The sequence below is a fragment of the Rattus norvegicus genome, chromosome 5, assembly GCF_036323735.1.
Source record: "Rattus norvegicus strain BN/NHsdMcwi chromosome 5, GRCr8, whole genome shotgun sequence".
In the NCBI taxonomy this organism is placed as follows: Eukaryota; Metazoa; Chordata; class Mammalia; order Rodentia; family Muridae; genus Rattus; species Rattus norvegicus.
The window spans coordinates 156,463,935-156,486,635 of record NC_086023.1 but is presented as its reverse complement, the minus strand read 5'-3'; the positions used below and the strand labels follow the sequence as shown (position 1 = coordinate 156,486,635).

The window sequence follows — 22,701 nt, the reverse complement described above, 5'->3', positions numbered from 1 at the left end:
CTGTCTGTTTATCTATCTATCCATCCATCCATCTACCTACCTACCTATCCATCTCTCCCTCCAAGGCTCACAAGACCTTGCAGAAGAGGGCTCAGAAAGACTGTAACAGCTGGAGGGGGTAGGGTGCGATGTAGAACACTGTGTCCTAGGAATGACACAGCCACTGTGCTCTTTTTTCTTTTCTTTTCTTTTTTTTTTTTTTTTTTTTTTTTTTTGGAGCTGGGGACCAAACCCAGGGCCTTGCACTTGCTGGGCAAGCACTCTACCATTGAGCTAAATCCTCAACCCCGCCACTGTGCTCTTGAACTATCAGTAGCTCTGGTTATCCGCACAGGATTGTGCCAGTCACAGAGGGAAGAGGAACTCATGAGGCCCCACCCCTCCCTGAGGATCTGTAGGCAGTTCATGGTTGCTGGGGAAGGGAGAGACATTGTTTTCAGTAGTGTGTAGCCACTGTTAGGGTGCCCCTGCTCCTGTAAGCAATCCTAATGAAACTCATTCGTTCATTCGTTCTCTTTCACACACACACACACACACACACACACACACACACACACACACACACAGGAGCTTGTGGGAAGCTAGGGAAGCCTTGGATGGTGTGAGGAGAAGACGGAGTCCTCATGTGAGAGGGAGAGTTCATGAGATGAGGCAGCAATCCCGAGAGCTGGGGATGGGCCAGCACTGTTATTATATAACAACCCTCCCAAGAGAACAAACCAAGGTCCCCTGAGAAGTCATCAGCTCCTTCCAAGGACATCATCTTCCGTCATCTGGTCACCTTTCACTTAAGGGTTCCGCCCTTTTCCACATTGCCACCGGGGGCGGGGGGGGGGGCAACCTTCCAGAACTGGAGATGCTGGAGGCCACAGTCAAACCATACCCAAACGCAGCAACCCCGCCATTCCACACCAGAAGGGCACCCTGCAGAACTGAAAGTGGGGCCTTGGCTCTTTGTCCACCAGTATTGCCAGGGTCTCCACCAGTAACAGCTAAGAGGAGGAATTCACCCAGGTGCCCATCAGTGGAAGACAGATGGGCAGACAGCGGTAGATCCACCCAGTGAGGTATTACTCAGCTCTAAGATGATGGTAATTTAGACACGGGCTCCACTGATGTGCTTGGAGGACAGCATGCTCAGGGAAATAAGCAGCTCATAAAAGAGAGTCTATAATCCCATTTATGTGAGGCACCTGGGGCAATCAAAACATAAAGGCAGAAAGTCAAGTGTTGGTTGCCAGGGGCTGGGGGAAGGGGGCCTGGAGAATGATTGCAAAATGTTTAGAGTTCCAGTTCTACAAGACGAAGAACATTATAGAGGCGGACGGTGATGGCAGCCGTGTTCTGGAAGCATCTGATGCCATTAAGAGTCATGTTCGAGAGAGGTAAGGCGGTAAATTGTGCGTGGTGGGGGAAAATACCATAAAGTTGAGCGAAGCTTGAGGAACGCCGGGGTGTCTGTCATGGGGATTCTACCCCTAGCGCTCGATGACAGCTGCTTTACCATGTCCCTGTCATCCTCACCATCCTCGAAGCCATCTGATCTTTCACAGTCCAAAAGACTTTAGATGTCAGCCCATGTAGTTTCCCTTAGATGCCATCCCTTAAATAAAATGAATAATACATCTTCTACTTTCTACAAAATCTACAGGATTTTTTTTTTAAATTTCAAGTCATGGGTGTTTTGACTGTATATATGTTTGCCTATCACGTACGTGCTTGGGGCTCAAGAATACCAGAAGAGGATCTGAGATGGTTCTGAGCCACCATGTGGATGCTAGGACCGGAACCTGGGTCAGCTGCAAGAGCAGCTAGTGCTCTAACCACTGAGCGATCTCTCCAGCTCCAGGCTGGCCTTGAGCTCAGATCCTCCTGTCTTTTTTTTTTTTTTTTTTTTTTGGAGCTGGGGACCGAACCTAGGGCCTTGCGCTTGCTAGACAAGCGCTCTACCACTGAGCTAAATCCCCAACCCCAGATCCTCCTGTCTTAGCCTCCTCAGTGCCAGCCGGGCTTGCCCCGTGACTAGGTGGTATCCTTCTCTTTCAGCAGACACAGGCTTTATTCATCACTGAGCTCCCTGCCTCCAGCCTCAGTGCTTACGCAGGCCTTTCGTTTATTTATGCGAGAAAGCCAAGCCAAGCCATGTTCTCTGCCTTGCTGTTACTCCCCTTTCTCCGCTGGACTCCCCCATGCTACTTTATCTCACCTTCTGAGTCTCCCCTGCTGATCTTCTGGAGGTTTCCCCAGAGCTCAGCCCCGCCCCCTCTTCCATTCCCTGCCGGTGTACACTTGCTTGGGAATCTAATCCATCCTTTGTTTAAGCATCAGCTATCGTCTCAGGGTTACTGTTGCTGTGATAAACACCACACCCAGAGCAAACGGGGAGGAAAGGGTTTACTTGGCTTCCACTTCCACATCACCGTTCATCATTGAAGGAAGTCAGGACAGGAACTCAAGCAGGGCAGACACTTGGAGGCAGGAGCTGATGCAGAGGCTGATGCAGAGGCCATGGAGGGGTGCTGTGTATTGGCTTGCTCCTCCTCATGTTGCTCAGCCGGATTTCTTATAGAACTCAGGGCCACCAGCCAAAGGATGGCTCCACTCACAATGGACTGGACCCTCCCTCAGCAGTCACTAACTAAGAAAAGCCCTAGAGGATTACCTACAGATGGACCGTCTGGATGGAGTTTCTCAAGTGAGACTCCCTCGACTAGCTTGTGTCAAGCTGACATAAAACCAGCCAGCTCAGCTATACTAGGCTGATGGCTGAAGCTTATCCCTGAACTCAAGATTTGCATATTCAACACCCCGCATCTCTCTTTTCCAGACTGGCATGCCCACAACTTCCTCATGTCCCTAACTGAACTTCTGTCTCTCCCCTTCCTTCCATCCCAGAAAATCGAAGCTATTTGCATCATCCCCCTTGCCTTAAAACAAAAAGACTTTTACATTCTCAGAGAATTTGACACTCCCAGTAAAATTAAGAGTAGTACCTGGCTGAGGGGAGATGGATTGGTGCTCAAAACACTTGCTGTGCAAACATGGGGGGTGGAGTTGAGGTCACCAGGTGTCTTAGTTAGGGTCTTATTGCTGTGAACAGACACCATGACCAATGCAAGTCTTATAAAGGACAACATTTAATTGGGGCTGGCTTACAGGTTCAGAGGTTCGGTCCATTATCATCAAGGCGGGAACATGGCAGCATCGCAGAATCCAGGCAGGCATGGTGCAGGAGGAGCTGAGTTCTACATCTTCACCCGAAGGAAACCGGGAACAGACCCAGGTAACTAGGAGGAGGGTCTCCAAGCCCACTCCCACAGTGACACAGCCACTCCAACAAAGCCACACCCACCCCAACAAGGCCACACCCACTCCAACAAGGCCACCCCTTCTAATAGTGCCACTCTCTGGGCCAAGCTTATGCAAACCATCACACCAGGTGAGTAGGATAGTCAGCTCAGCACCATCCTCTAAGCAGAGGATCCTGAACATACATGTATGAATATAAATAGCAAATGGGAGCTGAGCAGCAGAAGAATCCATGGCTCTCTACTTCCTGATTTCGATGCAATCTGAGCCAAGCTCCCACCACCCTGATTTCCCCGCCTTTACACACTATGCCCTGGAGCTATGACCCAGGATAAGTCTTTTCTCCCTTAAGTTGCATTTGTCAAAGGTTTCTTGTTTTCTTTTTCTTTTTCTTTTTTTTAATAGCACGAGGAAAAATAAACTAAGTTCTGAACTCACCTATGTGACCTCATTTAACTTAATTATACTCATAAAGACTCTATCTCTACACAGGATCACACCAGGGACTGGACTTTAACATGTAGGTTCGAGGGGATGCAATTCAGTCCACAGGGGATATTCTAATTTGCACTTTCTGTCTGCGATAAAGTAATCGGTCTAAAAGCAACTCGTGGGAGGACAAAATATCTTGCAACTAACACTTCAAGGAAACATTCCATTGTAGAGGGAAGTCAGACCAGGAACCTAAGGTGGGAACTTGCTACCAGAAACTGTTGGGGGAAGGCTGCTTACTGGCTCACTCGCTGGCCCACCCGCCTAAGGATGGTGCTGCCCACAGTGGGCTATCCCTCCTACATCAATTACCAATCAGGACAGTCTCTCACAGGCCAATCTGATCCACGCAATTCTTCAGTTGAGATGTCCTCTTCCTGGTGACTCTGAGTTGTTTTGACTCGAAGATCCAAACTAACAGGAACAGGAAGTGTTTGACTATCTCCCAAAGACTCAGATGGTGACTGGAGAATGGTATGAGAATTTACCATGTCCGGAATTTAGGCTTATGACCATGATGAACTGTTAGTTCGTCTTATACAGGATAGCTGGCCAAATCTGCATTCTAACCTGTGCAAAGAAGAAACAAGCAGAAACTCCAGCCTACCTTCAAGGACACGTCTCAGAATATGCATAGATTAACTGTGTTTTTATCTTATTATTAGCCAAAGTTTAATCACATGACTCCACTTCTCTGTAAAGGGTTGCGGGGGAAGGTAGTCTTTATCTGGGAAGCCCAATGCCCAGTTAGAATCTGAGACTCTGCTACTATTGCTTGACTGATTTAACAAACAGTCATGGCTAGCAGAGACCAGATTTAATAGTCATGGCTAGCAGGGAACCATATGGAATCACTTGAGTGCTCTGAGTCCGACTCATAACTGCAAGAGAAAATAGCCTATGCCTGGCAAATGGTTCATTCATTCATCCAACAGATGACGTGGAGTATTGCTCTGTTTTACTTTCCTGTTGATAAACATCATGACCAAAAGCAATGTGGTGAGGAAAGGATTTGTGTGCTTTTACTTCCGGTCACAGCCCATCACTCAAGCAAAATCCATGGAAGAAGGCTGCAGAGGGGCTCACTCTCGGGCTCATGCTCAGTTTGCTTTTTTTATATGCTTAGACCCCACTGCCTAGGGGATGGTGCCACCCACAGTAGGTTGGGCCCTCACATGTCAATCATCAATCTGGACAATTCCCTAAAGACATCTCCACAGGCCAACCCCTCAAATGAGGTTCCCTCTTTCTAGACAACTCAAATTGACAATAAAAACCAGCAGGACAGATCCCTGCTATGAAGTAGTCAGGAAGATGGACGCCCAGTGATGAGTGAGCCGGTCCCCACTCTAGGAATCTGGGAACAAAGAAAAGTGTCTATAAGGAAGGACAGTAGTGGGAATTACGACAGGGTGAAAAGGTCCTACGTCACTGGGGAAATATTTAGGTTGAGAGTCAGTAGGTAATGGGTGAGCTGAGTTCTGAATGAGTGTTCAGTCATTAAGAGTACTTGTTTTCGGGGCTGGGGATTTAGCTCAGTGGTAGAGCGCTTACCTAGGAAGCGCAGGGCCCTGGGTTCAGTCCCCAGCTCCGAAAAAAGAACCAAAAAAAAAAAAGTACTTGTTTTCAGCTAGGAAAGAAAACAAATCTAATGGCATGAGTCTACTCTTGACCTTGCCTACTTTGCTCTGTGCTCTTGAACATCCCATCTAATCGATCCAAGTCTTAGACTTCTTGTCGGGGGGGGGGGGTTGGGGGTGGGGAAGAAAACTTCTTTTGCCTCCTGTCTGTCCCTGAACAGTTTTAGTTCTAGCCAGGAAATGTAAAAAAACAAACCAAACCAAACCATTAGCGAAAGGCAGGTGTCCATCCGGGCAGGGCATGAAGTGATACGGCGGTTCAAATTGATTGTTGACGCGACCCGCTCCAGAATCACCTAGGAGACAACCTTTGGACAATATTTCTTTCCCATTAGGAAGAGGTAGGAAGGGGCTGGGGATTTAGCTCAGTGGTAGAGCGCTTTCGGTCCCCAGCTCCGAAAAAAAGAACCCCCCCCAAAAAAGGAAGAGGTAGGAAGACCCACATATCCCACGAGCAGCAGCAGCAGCCTGTAGGCTGGGGTCCTGGACTGAATCAAAAAGAGAAAGCATGACTGACGATGTCACGTGACCGGCTGCCTCCCACCCTTGCTGACGCACTTCCCCTGCCAGAATGGACCACACCTGCCCCGAACCTAGCGTAAAGAACTCTTCTTTCCTTAAGCTTCATTTGTTGGGTGTCTTTGTCCCAGCAGTGATGAAATTATTCAACACATGTAGGGAGCCGCTGACCTGGAGTGGGACCCGGGGAGGGGGTGTCGCGCGTTCCAAAGCATCTGTCAGGAGCACCAGGCATTGTTTGACTTGGACAAAGATAATGGATGCAGTGGTTGATGCAAACAAGAGGCTAAGTGCAGTAGCCTAGAAGCAAAGGAAGACCAATGGGGGGGGGTAGTCATAGATGGTGGGAAGGACTCTCATAGTCTCAGACATTTCCATTTGGTGTCTCTCTCTCTCTCTCTCTCTCTCAATCTGTGTGTGTGTGTGTGCGTGCAAGCATATACATGCGTGCACATGCATAGCACATGCATAGGCACATGCATAGGCACATGCATAGGCACATGCTTGCCATGGGTTGCATGTGGAGCTCAGAGGACAGCTACTAGAAATTGGCCCTTTCCTTTCATCCTACGAATTGCAAAGGCTAAACTGAAAGCCATCACCAGGGCCCTTGGTGGCAAGCACCTTTACTCACGGAGCAGTCTCGCCGGCCCCTCTTCCCGGCAATTTAGAAAACCATATGGCTGTGTGGGGTCCTGAGAATCACAAGGCCTGTGTATGGGTTCAGTGAAAATGTGGCCAACCGTAAAGTGTTATCTCTGACTAGTTGTGAAGCTTAGCACAAGCAGGGAGTGAGGACTGAGGGAGAGCTGCCAGGCAGGTGCTCCAGCTACCTGACTGGATGTTAAAAACTATGGGAAGGGAATCCTGTGGCAGAGTCGGGGACTGGCAGGTTCCTGCGATGTAGGGAGAGTTCCATCTAGTTGTTGACTATCAGTAGGCCTACCAGACCTCAAAACTCACACACAATCAGGAATATAAACTTTCTAGATAGCTTAGAGAAGCCAGGAAAGAAAACACACGAAACAGCAAGAAGGGTCGTAAAGGACAGCAACCATGATGACTTGGAAAGAGGAAGCAATTTGGTTTCTGGTATTGCCACAATGTATTGCTTAAACTGTCTAGTTTTCAATGAAAATCTAAGAAATAGTAAAAGAAATAAGTACAGGTGACACCTATGTGCTGGGGGGACAGTCAGTAGACCAAGAAAGTGATGGGTATTTGGTGTCATAGACAAAAAATTTAAATGGATTACTTCGAACGTATTTAGGGGCTGGAGAGATGGCCTAAGCTGGCTCCAAACTTGCCAAAGATAACCTCGAATTCCTGATCCTACTGCCTCACTGCTCCAATGTCAAGGTTGCAGGTGTGCACCACCACACCCAATTTTATGCAATGGTGGGAACTGAACCCAGGGCTTCATGTAAGCGGGGAAAACACTTTACCGATGTCAACTATGACCCCGTAGGGCTCTAAATGTCGTTTTATAAGTAACATAAAAGATAATATAACTGTATTTTCATAATACTTTTGGCCCTATATGATTCAGAATACAGCTGTATAGAACCAATTGAGAATATGTATTGGTGGACATAAATGCGTGCAGGTGTAGTTTATATGGTAATAAAAGCAGAAAGGAAGGAGAGAGATTCATAGGAGTCATCCGAATTTGATGCTGATAAATCCAAGTGGGTTTGGAATCCATAGAACAAGCGCTAAGAAAAAAAAAATGGAGGGGCTGGAGAGATGGCTCAGCAGTCTAGAGCACTTAGCTATTCTTCTAAAGGACCCAGGTTCAATTCCCAGCATCCACGTGGCAACTTACCTGTCTTTAACTCCAATTCCAGGGCTTCTGAAATGTGTGTGTGTGTGTGTGTGTGTGTGTGTGTGTGTGTGTGTGTACGGTTGCCATAGAGATCAGAAGGGGAATTATATCTCTGGAAACTAGAGTTGAAGGTGATTGTGGGCCATCTGATGTGGGTGCTAGGAACTGAACTCAGGTCCTTTACAAGAGGAAGGAATACATTCTCTTTAGCATAGAGCAGTGTCTCCAGACCCAGGGCAAAGATATTAAATCAGCCCAGGAGAAAGTCACTATGTAACACAAACGCAACAGGTACAACAGGAACAGAGAGAAGACATTAGAAAACAAATAGCAAAATGTCAAATGTGAACCTTGTGCCATTCGGGCCTATCTTATCTGTAAGCTAGTCGAATGCCCCACCTGACAGCAGATGGTCTAGGCTAAGCAGATGGCTCAGTTGGTAAGGTGTCTACCACACAAGCGTGAGGATCTGAGTTGGGATCCCTGGCACCACGTGAAGAGCCAGACACGGTCGCTCACATATGGGGTCATCACCAGGTGGTGATAAGACGGAGGTGATGGGAGATGGCCGCAGCTTGCTGCCCAGACGGTCTAGCCAGGGGGGGAGCTCTGAGTTCAGTGAGAGACCCTGTCTCAAAAGAGAAGGTGGCGAGCCATAGAGGGCTCAACACTTAATGTTACCTGCAGTTTCCACATGCACACGCACACATATGTAAACACCCCCCACACACACACACAAATAAACCAAAGAGCATACCAGTAAAAGAATAGACAAAGACATAGCTTGGGGTGGGAAACAGGGTGCAAGCAGGGCTCTCCTAATATCAGACCAAATAAATGCTGTCAGAGTGCAAGGCAGCCATCTGTCAGGAATATAGAACTATTAGAGATGCACACAGAAAAGCAATGGAGTCTGGAAATACATTAAGGAAAACCCATCATAACCACAGAGAAAATAACAACAATAAACAACAACAATAATTGTTTACTAAGTCAATGAAGGCCATCACCAAAGGCCAGGCATTGTCTAATGTATCCTGTCCAGAATAGATGGGTATATCGATTCTATATAGAATAGAAGGTCAGTTGGCGGCCGCTGGGATCAGAGGGTTATGGAGGAAGAGTAAGAGTTTCACTCACGGGGTTGGGGATTTAGCTCAGTGGTAGAGCGCTTGCCTAGGAAGTGCAAGGCCCTGGGTTCGGTTCCCAGCTCCGAAAAAAAAGAACCAAAAAAAAAAAAAAAGACTTCCACTCATGAATACAAGGTGTCTTTTGGGGGGTATGAAACGTGTCCTAAAAATAGATACCAGTGATGGCTTTAAAATACTGCAAATACGGGGTTGGGGATTTGGCTCAGTGGTAGAGCACTTGCCTAGCAAGCGCAAGGCCCTGGGTTCGGTCCCCAGCTCCAAAAAAAAGAAAAAAGAAAAAAAAATACTGCAAATACACGGAATTCGGTGGAAACGCATACCGTACCTACATGAATTTTTGTGGTTTGATAATCATGTATCAATAAGCAAAGCGAGTCCAAGGCTTCATTGCTGGAGAAGGAAGATGCAGGAGAGAAAGGGAGAAAAGAGAGAAAGCCGGTGGTTCTGTGTCTCTGTTTAGAAATGGGAGCCTTGGGGGAGTGGGAGGGAGGGGAGGAAGGAGGGAAGGAGAGAGAGAAAGGGAGGGAGGGAGGGAGGAAGAAAGATCATAAATGGGTGTGCATGACCATATACACACATACTTGGGTGCACACATTCCTCATCTTAGCCCTTTTGGGACCCAGAAGCAGTGCTGTCCCCATGACAATGGGGACAATTAGCCAAGCCAGATCATAGGTTCCCACTAATGTTTCCCACCCAGGATTCTGTTCAGGAGTCCAGGAACCAGGGCACCTTGGGAAAATGACACCAAGACCGGATCAGAGCTGGACTATGACGGGTTGGAAGTTGGCTGTGTCAGACAGCGAGGATGTGCTCAAAGCACGGCAACCTTCCGTCTAGGTGAGGAGCATCGAAATAAGTCATGGTTATAGCGGATGCACAGTCAGTCAGGAGGGACTGCAGAACTGTCTCCAGATAGAAGCCAGTAGTGGAAGGGATGGAGGAAGGTGTGCACCAATTACAGAAGCATCGTTTCTTGGTGCCCAGCGGGTGGGTGCAGGGGGCGGGCAGGGGAAGCAGACATCGCCTTAGTTGGAATGACGGCCACTGAGAGTGCAGTGTGTCTACAGATTGCTGTCTGACAGGGTGTCATGAGAGGACTCAGTGTTGCTCCTGCATATAGGATTTCCAAGGAGGGTGTAAAACCTCAGCTGAATTGTGAAGGCAGCAGTCAACCCGAAATTCAGAGACATTTTATAAAGTAACTGGCATGGAATCGTCAGAAATGTGAGCAGGGAGGGAACAGGAAGATGGCTCAGTTGGTGAAGCACTTTCTGTGCAAATCCAAGGTCCTGAGTTCACATCCTTAGCACCCAAGTGAAAGCCAGAGTATGTCACTGCCTCTGCAGTCTTAGCCCTGGGGAGACATATGGACCCCAGGGGTTTGCTGGCCCCCAGTCTAGCTGAACTAGGGAGCTTCAGGCCAATGAGAAACCAATCTTGAAAACTAAGGTGGAAAGCAGTGGTACTCCCTGGCTTCTTCATGGGCACACAAGCATTTGTGGCCACACACGTATGCACGCACACGTGCACGCACGCACGCAACACATATACTAAATAAAATAAATAAAAGTACAAGAAAAAATATTTTCTTGTCAGTGGTATGTTGTCAACTTCTTAACCCTCTTCAGTGACTTGTGTTGCCATGGTGAGAGCATCATCATCCCTTAGTATCCATAGGACACCGGATCAGGACACCCCCAAGAAACCCAAGCCCACGGATGGGCGCTCAAGTCCCTTAAACAACAGGGCAGGTGCTTGCAGAAAACCTACGCCATCCTTAGTGTAGACCAGGGTATGCCCTCCCTCCGGTATTGGCTGAGCTCAATGCCCTGAACGCAGAGTAACGGCCGTGTTCAGTGAATAGCGAGAAGGTATGTCTGTGTCAGTGCCAATGCCAGAGCGTTCTCAAAGCTTTTTGTCTCCTTGTGGTTGAATTCACAAATTCAGCAGAATCCAGAGAAACAAAAGCCAACTGTGTTTACATGAAAAGCAGTTACAGCCAAGTTCATTCGTTCTTTTGTTTTCTTCCCACCCACCTCACTCACCCTGTGACCACTCGTATGCACTTTCCTCATCCTATGTGTGTGTAGATAGATGCATGTGTGTGTATTATATATGTATATGTACTGAGTGTGTATATGTGTGTATTTCTGTGTATGTGTATATATGTATATGTATGAGTGTATATATATGTATATGTGTATATGTATGTGTATTTATGTACAGAGTTTGGTATTTATATGTATTTCTGTGTATGTGTATATATATACGTGTAAGTGTGTGTATGTATGTGTGTATATGTACTGATTGTTTATATTTCTATGTATGTGTTTATATGTATGTGTGTATTTCTGTGTATGTGAAAGTATGTATATGTGTGTGAGTGTATATATGTGTATATATGTGTATCTGTGCATGTCCTTGTGTATATCTGTGCATATATCTGTATATTATGAACCTGTGTGTATATGTATATATATGTGTGTGTGTGTGTGTGTGTGTGTACCTGTGTGTGTCCTCATGTATATATCTGTATACATATCTGTATATTATATATCTGTATGTGTATCTGTATATACACATATGTGTATGTATATACATGTGTGTATATGCTGTGCATGTGTAGATATCTACGTGTACCTCTGCATGTGTATGTGTATATTTATGCTTATATCTATGTGTGCATGTGTGCATGTGTGTATGTTGCATATACAATGGTGTGTTGATGGGAACGCGATCACTTATGTGGAGTCAGAGCAGGATAAGATAGGATGTTGTATGTCTTCCTCTATCACCCTATTCCTTGAGGCAGAGTCTCTCACTGAGCTCGCAGTTGGGACAGGCTGTCGGGCCAGCGGGCTCCTGGGATCCACCTGTCTCTGCCTGCCCCTGGCGCTGACATGCCTTGCTTTTGATGTGAGTATTGAGGAGTCAAATCCAGGTCCTTCTGCTGTACAGCAAGCACTCCTGCCCACGGCAGCATCTCCTTAGTCATCTCTCATAGTTTTGGTTGTGAGCCTAGCCTTTAATGGCTGAGCCGCCCCTCCAGCCCACATGTTATCTCCTAAACCTTTACTTTTTTTTTTGTGAACTTGATTGTTTCAAAAGGTTATTAAACTTTTAGAAAGGAGAGAAAGTGGTTTAATAAGTTGTCTCTGTAACTTTAACACGCAATAAATAAGCAATGAACATTTTGGGTTATTTTTTAGCTAACAGGAGCAAATCCACTTGGTATTCTGAGCAGTTCTGTAGGTGGAAATCATTATGGCTGTTGCTGGGTAAATTGTGACCTCTATTTGAGGACAGTGTCTGTCTTCATTCATCATTCTCGCTTGGTGTCTGACATAGCTTCGGTGCACAAGTGGGAAAGGCCAGCCTCAAAGCACGATTTAATACTCCAAACCTGAAGGCGGATAGAGCAGTGCTCATCTTTCCTCCCAGCACTTGGGAGGGAGAGGCAGGTGATCTCTGTGAGTTCAAGGCCAGCCTGGTCTACAGAGTGAGTTGCAGGACAGCCAGGGCTACATAGTTAGATCCTGTCTCCAAATAAACAAACGAACAAACAAGCAAAAAAAAAATCCAAACAAAAATAGACATCAAACTTCATGCACATGCTAATTTTAATCATACGAATGTGGCGTGTATGAATGAATACATTATCATACTTTCAAAAGATTTTATTTTCGTGTGTGTGTGTGTGTGTGTGTGTGTGTGTGTGTGTGTGTGTGACATGAGCACAATGCCCTCAGAAGGCAGAAGAGAATGTCAGACCCCCTGACTCTGGAGTTATATGTGGTTGGGAGTTGCTCAAGTGGGTGCTGGGAACAGAACTTGATCATCTCGAAGGGCACTCTTAGCCATCGTAAAGTTTAATACGGGACTGAAAGTGGAGCTCAGTCGGTGCAGTGCTCACCCAGCATGGATGACGCTCTGGGTTTGTTTCCTGGCATCATCCAAATGGCCAGTGGAAGGTCGCCTGGATCTGTAGCCCCACCTTTGGCTTAGCTCAGCTGGCTTTGGTGAGCAGGGTTGCTGTGCTCTCCTGGGAATAGTCTCTCTCTCTCTCCCATTCTTCCTCTCAGCTCTTCTCAGTCCTGAACTTTCATTTCCCTTCCAAAACTTGTTCGTGACAAAAAGCATACAGCCAGGGCTGGGGAGGATAGCCCAGAAGGGGAAAACTTGCCTTGAAAGTCTGAGATACCGGGTTTCATTTTCTGAGCTTAAAAAAACAAAACAAAAGAAAACAAAACAAACAAAACAAAAACCACAAAACAAAACTTCACTGAGCCACCCTGCTCTACACAGAGTGAAGTTCTAGTTTGTAATCCTAGACCCATGTTGCAGAAAAAGCAGAGCCAAGGATGTTGCTCTGTTCGTCAACAGAGACCTTGTGCTCTTTAAAGAGCTGTGACAGCAAAAGGGAGGGACAGAGACAGAATATTTTACATCTAAATATGAGAAAGGGATGGTGGCTCAAGGTGGTCCTTTCATTGGTAGCCATATGCAGAGGAGGTCTTTATGAAGTCATACCAGGAGCTTTCAAAAACTGGACTGAGCCGGCAACTGAGGACACCTTTGTCCCGTGCTTATTAGGACCTAGGACGGAGCTCAAGGGCTGACAATGTCCGTTTCCTGCCTGCTGTAGTTTGAACTGGGAAATGGCCCATTCATGTCTTTAAACCGCCTGTTGGTGGCGCTGTTTGGGAGGTTATGGAACCCTTAGGAGGCGGAGTCTTGATGGAGGACTTGCGTCAGTGGGGGCGGGTTTTGAGTTTATCCCCTTCTCCCACTTTCAGTTTGCTCTCTTTCCCGTGGAAAGTTGTGAGTTTTCCATTTCCAACCGCCACCGTGCTTTCTTTTCCACCGGGGAGTTGTAGCCCTCTGGAACCATCCTAAATAAAACAAGCAACGAGCGAGCAAGCGAGTGAACAAGAAAACCCTCTTTCTTAAGTTGCCTTTGGTTACGGTGTTTTATTTTAGCATCAGAAAAGCAGACTAGAACACTGCCTAAGGTTCTGTACGCTCAGAAAAACAAAACAAAACAAAACGAAACACATCACTAAGAACAAATAGAACTCTCTGAAAATAAAAATAAAACGACAAATTCATGTGACGGTCTATCAAGCACATCCGCTCCATAGTGAGAGCCATCAGGAGGGTTGAGGGAGATACTGCAAAGGCCACTCAAGGTCATCTGGACAGGACAGAGATTCAAGCTTTTCTTATTCGGGTTCAAGCCTCCACTCCGACTAGAACACATCCTTGACTCAAGCTCAAAGTGAGGAACATGAGACACACGTTACTGTGCACGTATGATGGGCTCATGCTTTATTCATTAATATTTTGATCCTAAGAAGAGAGCCAGGACCGTGCATTTCTAGGCCTTCTTCAATCACAAGCCCCCTATCATGTATGGGATTTGGGTTAGATTTGGATTGTGTGGGACTCTAAGAGCTCCACAAATCAACAGCAGGCAGAGATGAGTAAGGAGGAAGTCAAGAAGTCCTATAGCCCAGGCTAGCCCCTCTATGTGTTCCAGGATGGCTTGAAATTCTTGATCCTCCTGCCTCAAGTGCTGGAGGAGAGGCCCAGGGACACAAAGTGATCATTGGATTGAGCTGGCAGCTTAAAAAAAAAACCCTCAGGTTTACTGGTGGGGCTCTCAGGCAAGGTTCCCCATTCCCAGGGCTGGAGCTAGAGAAGAACTTAGAACCCACGATGGTTGGTTCTTATAGTTCCAGGCAAATCAGGCAAAAAGAAACCCTGGCTTTTTTCCATATAAAATGCTGGTTCGAGTGCAAGGAGTTCCTTCAGGAAGGTGGTTGGTGCCACCCGGAACTCGGTTTGGTGCCATCTGGGTAAGGGACTGTAGAAAGCAGGAGTGTGGGTCTTCCCGGCCCTAGCCATGCTGGTCTTTGTCCTGGTCTCAGCCTAACAGTGGGATTCCAGGGCCTCTCTACCCTGCCTGGCTAAGAGGGGGATTTTGAGAGAGCTCCCCAGAGACCAGGGGGCCTGGAGGCACAGGACAGTGATGCTGTTTGGGTCAGTAGAAGCTTTGCTGAGGGTGACTAGCCACAGGCTGTGCAGGGAGGTTCTGGTCTCCCAGCACACAGACCCCTGGCCTGGGTTTGTCTCCAAGGCAGCAGATGTCACCTTGAAGATAAGTCTAGGATGACGGATCTGACAGAGTCTTGCTGACGATCTAAGGATCCCTCCCTGAATCTTTCAGGGCACAAGTTCCTCAGGACATTTGCACAACTCTGAAGAGGAGGGCCTAAAAACCACAACCAAGATGGAATTTTCCAGAAGCCAGGGAGGTGGAACCAAGAAGGAACATTTTCCATCTGACGGCGAAGGAGCTCGACACACACACCCACTACATACACACTGACTTTGAGCCACAGAATGTCTCCATCCTGTATTTGATCTGTATGGGTGGATTCCGTTTAATAGTTCGTAAGAGTCTCACACTGCATTTTGGCAGCAAGGAGAGGGCAGGTGTTGTCTTGTTTGCTGATGCTTGGGGAGAGAAACTTGATCCATACATGGGGCCAGGAGGCTTTGCTTGGGTGTCACAGGGCAGTGCTCTAGTCTGCCTTTCTACCGACCAAACGAAATACCATGACTAGGAATCTAAGCCTACTGTATGTCTGGCCTCAGGAGTCTCCAAAAATTTGCTTACTTTGACCCTCATTCCTGTCAGCCTTGTACCCTATGCATATGAGGATACCTGATGTTTGTGTCCCTTGTCAGTGCTCCAGGCCTGGCTAGGACCCCAGTAACTCTTAATCTCCCCATGAAAATGTTCCCCTTTTCTGGTTTCACCCCGTTTATATGGTTACACCTGCAGTGAGCATTTCCTTTTGCCAGCTATGGGCAAGGCAGTCTCAGATGGCCCTTCACCTGCTCTTGTGTGTGCAGTAAATCTGCCTGTGGTGGTTTGAATGGGAAATGCTCCCCCCACCCCGTCCATGGGCTCTATTGTTTGAACATTTGGTCCCTGGTTGGTGGTGCTGTTCGGGGAGGTTCTGAGGTTCTGAGGTTCTGAGGTTCAGCCTCTCCGGAGGAAGCGAGTCTCTAGCTATTTCCAGTTTGCTCTGTCTCTGTTTCATGGGTGTGGTTGAAGACATGATAGCCCAGTTTCTTGCTCCTGCCACCACGCATGCCCTGTGCAGGCGCCCCAAATAAACCAAATAAATGAGGATTCGTCTCGTCGGACCCAAAAGCCCCAAATAAACCTTTTCTTCTATAAGTTGCTTCTGGTCATGGTGTATTGTCACTGCTCTAGAAAAATAGCTAGTACTGCCTGAATTTTAGAGGTTCAGGAGGGTAATTAAGAAGGCCATTCAAGGTCACCCAGATAGGAACTGGTATGACAGAAACTCCCCGCTTCCTTCTCTGAGTTCAAGCCTCAGATCTGTGGGTCCCCAGGCTCTCTAGCTATTTTCAAAAAGAAAGTAAGTGGGTTTGGGGCTAGGCCTGGGGTTGTAGCTCAACTGGTAGAGCGCTTACCTAGCATGCACGAAGCTCTGGGTTTGATCCCAGCTCGGGATAAAATGGGGGTGGTGTATGTTATAATCCCAATGCTTGGGAGAGGTGGGGCCGATCATCAAAGTAATTCTCAGCTACATAGCAAATTCAAGGTCATCTTAGACCAGATAAGACCTTGAGAGAGAGAGAGAGAGTGAGAACAAGAAAGAGAGAGAGAGAGAGTGAGAGAGTGATCAGGGGAGGCCACTGGCTAAGGGTAGAGAAGGGGCAGGAAGCACAGTTAACCAGGCCACAGGAGCATGTGGTTGAACTACAGAGGGACGTGTATCTCACAGTGCTTCCCGAAACTTTCTGGTCGGGGAATTTCCTTGGCTCCTTTTAAATGGAATCCCTGAGTTAGCTCTCAGTTGCTCTAGTAAAATACCCAAAGCAAATAAGTTAAAGAGAGGAAGAGTTAGCTCGGCTCAGGGTCTCCGTAGTATCCGTCTCTCATTGATTGACTCTATCACTATGGGATGTCAGTGAAGCAGAGCGCGGTGGCAGGTGGGACACAGAGGAGAAAAACTGCCCACGTTATGATACCCAGGGGGCAAATGGTACCCAGAGAGAGAACTGAAGGAGCTGGGGACAAGATAGAGCCTTCAAAGCCATGTCCCCATGACTTGCCTTCTCAAAGCAGACCCCACCCATGGATAGCCAAGAACAGAATGACCTCAGGAATTAGTCTGCTTAGGAATCCAGAGCCATCCTGAACCAATCGGCTTTCTGTGCTCTCATTTCTGAACGTTGCCATCCTGGTGACCAAGTATCCAGCATACGAGCCTCTGGGGGAACATTCCGTGTTTACAGGGCACCATGGGACACTTTCCAGATCCACACGGAGGGAGATTTAAGACTCAACCATGATTTCACAACAGTTCAAAGCATCCCAGTGTTTCTCCCTGTCACCCCCGGCAACTACCAAAGCCATGCCGGTCAAGGCAAAGAGTCAAAGGAAAATCTGCACTGTAGCGCCTATCTCTGGCAGAAGGGGATAGAGTTGACAGGCACATTCTGGAGGCCAAGTGATCCCGGAAGCAGCACCCTCAGCCCACATTCCCAAGGGACAGCTGTGTCCTGAGAGAAAAGAGGACCCACCCTAGCCAGCCAGCCAGGACTTCTGTCCCAGATTCTCTATGCTTGGCACCAAGGGGTTAAATATCGCCAAGCTACAGGAACACCATATGTTTTATCTTGTTTAACTTTAAAAGAACATGTGCACACAGAGTGTATGTACTTTTGACTTCACAGCTGTAATAACCGTAAAAAGTAGAACTTGCTAGGTCATATCCAAGCTGGGCCAGCTGCACATGAGTTTCAGAAAACCAACAAATAATACTTCTACTAAAATATAAATAAACAAAACTACCCATCCCTTATCTGGATTTTTTTTTTCCTGTTCATTAACTAGTAACTCCTTCACGAGTCCAAAGCCCTTGGAAGACTTTTGGCTGTGGTCCAGCAGGAAGCATGGAAATATTTTGATAGCAGGATAAGATCCTAATTTGGCTGTTTGCAGACTTTGTGACCTTGGACAAATTCCTTAACCTTTCTGTCCCTCCAAGAGCCGTGTTCAAACTTGCTCAAGAGCTTACTTCCTGGAACGTGAGCAGCAGGCTATCAGTAAGTAACTGGCCCTCAAGAGGTTGTTGTTACATTGTTACAACTTTCTTAAATGAACACTTTCTCAGGAGCCTATCCTGACTGGAAAGAATAAATGTTGATCCTGGGGGAATCAGTTGGACCTGAGTATTTGACCCGGGAAACATCACCATACTTGTCTCCACCACACTCCCCCCACTATACCCCCCTTACCACCACCCTTTCCTACCACTCCCTCCCACCACACCCCCCTCCCACCACACCACGCCCCTCCCACCACAGCCAGAAAGATTTAGAGCATGAAGTGCCGTGGGCTAGGACAAGTGCAGCCAACAGTACCAGACGCCTACTAGGGAGGCACAGGCCATGCCACTGGGTAGAAAAGGGGTTAAGAAAGCGAATATAAAATCACAATATAGGAAAGTAGTTGGGAGCACTGGAAGGGGCCTGCCCAAAAAAATGTCTGGCATGTAAGTTTCCTTAGTCTACAGTTAACCTTCAGAGATGCCTGCCTCATGCCCACTCTGAATTTTGAACAGGACTCACTCTCTTTTGGTGGCAATTTTTCTAGCTTTAAAAATAGCTCATGGGGTTGGGGATTTGGCTCAGTGGTAGAGCGCTTGCCTAGCAAGCGCAAGGCCCTGGGTTCGGTCCCCAGCTCCGAAAAAAAGAATAGGAAAAAAAAAATAGCTCACTATTCCATGCTCTCTTACAGCCGGGTACAGTCAGAGTGTGACCCAACTCCAGCCAAAGTGACAATGTCAGAAAACCCCGGGCATCAAAGGTTGTGTAAGTTCAGGGCCATCCTGGGCTACATAAAGGCCTGTCTCAGAAATAGCACAGCAAGGCAAAACAAAACAGGAAAGCACAGCCTCATCGGGCACAATCTTTTCCCCTTTACTTCCTTTACCCTTCTTTTCTTTTTTAAAGATATACTTATTCATTTTATGCATGTGAGTGCACTATAGCTGTCTTCAGACACGCTAGAAGAGGGCATCAGATCTCATTACAGATGGTTTTGAGCCACCATGTGGTTGCTGGGATTTGAACTCAGGACCTCTGGAAGAGCAGTCAGTGCTCTTAGCCACTGAGCTATCTCTCCAGCGCTCCCTGCTTTCTTGAAGCAAGGATGCTGGATGTGGCAGCCATCTGACCACCAAGGGCCAACGGCTCCAAGTTAACAGGGCTGATGAGAAAAATGGAAGGCGCCTGGAGCCCTGGAGGCATCATGGAGCCACTGTGGTTGCTCTGGGCTGTCAGTTTCTAGAATATTTAGGTGTGAGAGTCAAACACAGTTTTAGCTGGACCAGCAGTGGGTTCAACTCTGACTGACACTATTTCTGTGACTTTGGTCAAGCTGTACAAATTCTCTGAAATTTGATGGTTATATTTGTGACAAAAATTCTGTGGACACACTGTGTGTGTGTGTGTGTTTCTGTGTGTATGTGTGTGTGTGCCAGTGTACAAAAGAAGTGGCTCCACAGATCAGTGGGAGGATACATTATCTAGTAGGCAGTGCTGGTGTTTAGTAGGTGGGGTGGTGCTGATGTTTAGTAGGTAGGGTGGTGCTGGTGTTTAGTAGGTAGAGTGGTGCTGGTGTTTAGTAGGTGGAGTGGTGCTGGTGTTTAGTAGGTGGAGTGGTGCTGGTGTTTAGTAGGTGGGGTGGTGCTGATGTTTAGTAGGTGGAGTGGTGCTGGTGTTTAGTAGGTGGAGTGGTGCTGGTGTTTACTAGATGTGCTGGTATTTAGTGGGCAGTGTTAGGGACACTCTATAATGGAAAAATAAAGTTAGATCCTTATATCCTACAGTATAAAAAATACTCAAATAGATGGAAGACATACTTAAGAGAGACATTTTAAAAGATCAAACAGCGCAAGGCCCTGGGTTCGGTCCCCAGCTCCGAAAAAAAGAACCAAAAAAAAAAAAAAAAAAGATCAAACAAGCTGAGCTGCACCCTCAGTCCCCCAAGCATACATTTTTAGAAGAAAAACAATGGACTTGGTTGTATAAAACTTAGTATAGCATTTTATTTATTCATATATTTTTGTTTTGGAGCTAAGATCTACATAGCCCTGGCTGTCCTCGAATTTGCTATGTAGATCAGGCTAGCCTCAGACTCACAGAGATCCACTTGATTATGCCTCTCAAGCTCTAGGATTAAACTCGTGCAGCATCGTACCCTGATCAGAATGCTATTTAAATAAAGGACGCATTAGCAAAAGTAACAGATGGGTAAACCAGGGGTTGACTTTAATATTGAGATCCTGTCATGTTGAGAGTCTTGGGGTGAGGCGTCATCACAGTGGTACAGCGTGTACCTTAACATGCATGTGGCCCTGGGCTTGATCCTCAATATTGTAAAAATATGTATTAGTGCATTCCAGGTCTGAACTGTCCAACCTAGCTGTCACTTCTTTACTTAGGACATAGTCCGGATTGAGACGTAAGTGTAAGATATGCACCAACTTTCAAAGGCATAACATCTTCAAAGGACCATGGGGGCATCTCCATGATTTTATACCCATGACACTTTGATTAGCTTACAAAAACACACTGCTAAAAATCAATTTTGCCTATTTGGTTTTACTTTTAAAACGTGACTCTTGATAAAAACAAAACAAAACAACAGCAACAACAACAACAACCACAGTTGAGGAGTTAAAGAGATGTCTCAGTGGTTAAGAGCACTGGATGCTCTTCCAGAGAACCTGGGCTTGGCTTGCAGCACCCACTTGGTGGCTCACGACCATCTATAACTCCAGCATTATGATGCCCTCTTCCAGCCTTTTTGGTACTGCACTCACAGGGTGCATATGCGCATGTGCTGGCAAAATACTGATCACAGGAAATAAAAAATTTAAAGATCTTTTCAAAAGAAAGAATTTCAAATACTCGTATGTGTAACGTTTCTATACCTTCACCACTCTAGGTTGTACAAGACACTCTCGTACTTCTTCAGGGATGAGGAACGGAATGCCCAATAGGAAAATGAGCCGAGGTTGTGAGTTAGAATTCACAGAAGGGGCTTTTCTGGTGGCAGCACCGAGCGCAGTGAGGCGCTCCTGTTCCTGTTTGCAGCTATACTATCTAAGGGTCCGCTGCAGTCCAAGCAGGTCTTTGGTTGCAAAAAGAAAGCCATAGCCATGCATGCAAAAGGGAAATGGCTCATCAAAGTGACAGACGTCCACCTCTTAGAGATGACTGAGCCAGTCAAGCAGCAGTACCAGTTACTGGACCCCATTCTGCCTCTGGGCAAGGAGCGATTTGCTCGTGTGGGTATCTGGGTCCGCGTGAATGGTGTTGGCCGTGTGGCTCAAATTTATGCCATCTGACAGCCCATCCCTGGTGGCTTATTACTAAAAGTCTGTGGATAAGCCTCTAAGAAGAAATCAAAGATATTCTTATCCAGTATGATCAGGCTCTGCTTGTAGGTGACCCCTGTTGTTATGAATCCAAAAGTTGGGGTGAGGGGCTGGTACCTCTGTTTGCTTGAAACCAGAAATCCTGCTGATAATCCCATCTCAAGGATCAGGGTTCATCTTTGTAATAAACATCCTACAGTTTTTTTTTTTCCTTTTCTTTTTTTCGGAGCTGGGGACCGAACCCAGGGCCTTGCGCTTGCTAGGCAAGCTCTCTACCACTGAGCTAAATCCCCAATCCCAACATCCTACAGTTTTAATGCTTAAAAAAGAAGAAAGAATTCACAGAAGGGGACCCCCATGCCAAGTATCTGGCTGACTAATAACCAGAAGAAACAGATGAACAGAAGAACAGTGCTAGCTGGACAGCCATCACATGTGTGCATAATTTATCCCATGACAGTTGGGGGCTACCTTGGTGTCTGCCAAAGGAGGGGCTGCTAGGCAAAACCTAGTCTTAAGCATCAATAAACTGTAAACCCATGGTTGGGGCTGGAGAAATGGCTTCAGTGGTAAAGAGCTTGCTGTGTAAGCCCTGAATTCACTCGATCCCCAGGAAACTATGTAAAAAAGCTAAGGATGGTAGCATTCTGTAATCCCAACACTGGGGATCCAGAGACAAGCAGATCCCTGGGGCCGGCTGGCTCTCCAACCTCAAGCATGTATACCTTGCACATGCAAGCGCACATGCATATATGCACGCTCAAGTGTAGTCACACACACACACACACACACACACACACACACACACACACACACAGACACGGAGCTCCAGAGTTAACAATCCACAGTTATATGTGACAAAGTGGACAGGTCTCAAGAAGTGTCAGGAGTGGGCGTGGGGGGACAGGTTGGCTGAGACTTTACAGTTTAATTCCTTTGGGGAAAATTAAAGACAACACAAACAATCGGGGGTTCTGTTTTCAAGTTTCCACCTACATCCAAGTAAAGGAGGGAAGAGAAATTGCTTGCATTTGCACCGGATCTGTCAGGGCTGGTGTTGGTGGCCAGACGGAAGAACAGAACCAGACCTAGAGGATGGAGGGGAAGGAGGGGGGGAAAAAGTGATAAAATAAAACAAAGTAACAAAATAACAAAATAAAAACAAACGAATGGTTTTTTTTTCTCCAGTTGTCCAATTAAGGCAACCACAACAGCAGTCACCTGATTGAATTCAAAGACAGGTGAGCCATACACCCTTTGGCAGGAGC

General features: G+C 46.8%; 1 long non-coding RNA gene across 7 annotated transcripts; it reads right to left on the bottom strand.

The window, feature by feature from the left end:
- Window positions 1-1,162: 1,162 nt before the first annotated feature.
- LOC134487023 (uncharacterized) lies at window positions 1,163-6,056 on the bottom strand. Of its 7 annotated transcripts, none has more exons than XR_010066704.1 (4): window positions 5,648-6,056; window positions 4,114-4,371; window positions 3,157-3,251; window positions 1,163-1,603 (listed from the first exon to the last, which is right to left on the bottom strand). It is a non-coding gene; the product is annotated as an uncharacterized LOC134487023 (long non-coding RNA). The 7 variants fall into 7 exon arrangements; XR_010066702.1 differs by having other exon boundaries at window positions 4,134-4,371; XR_010066705.1 differs by having other exon boundaries at window positions 4,114-4,366.
- Between the last annotated feature and the right edge of the window lie 16,645 nt (window positions 6,057-22,701).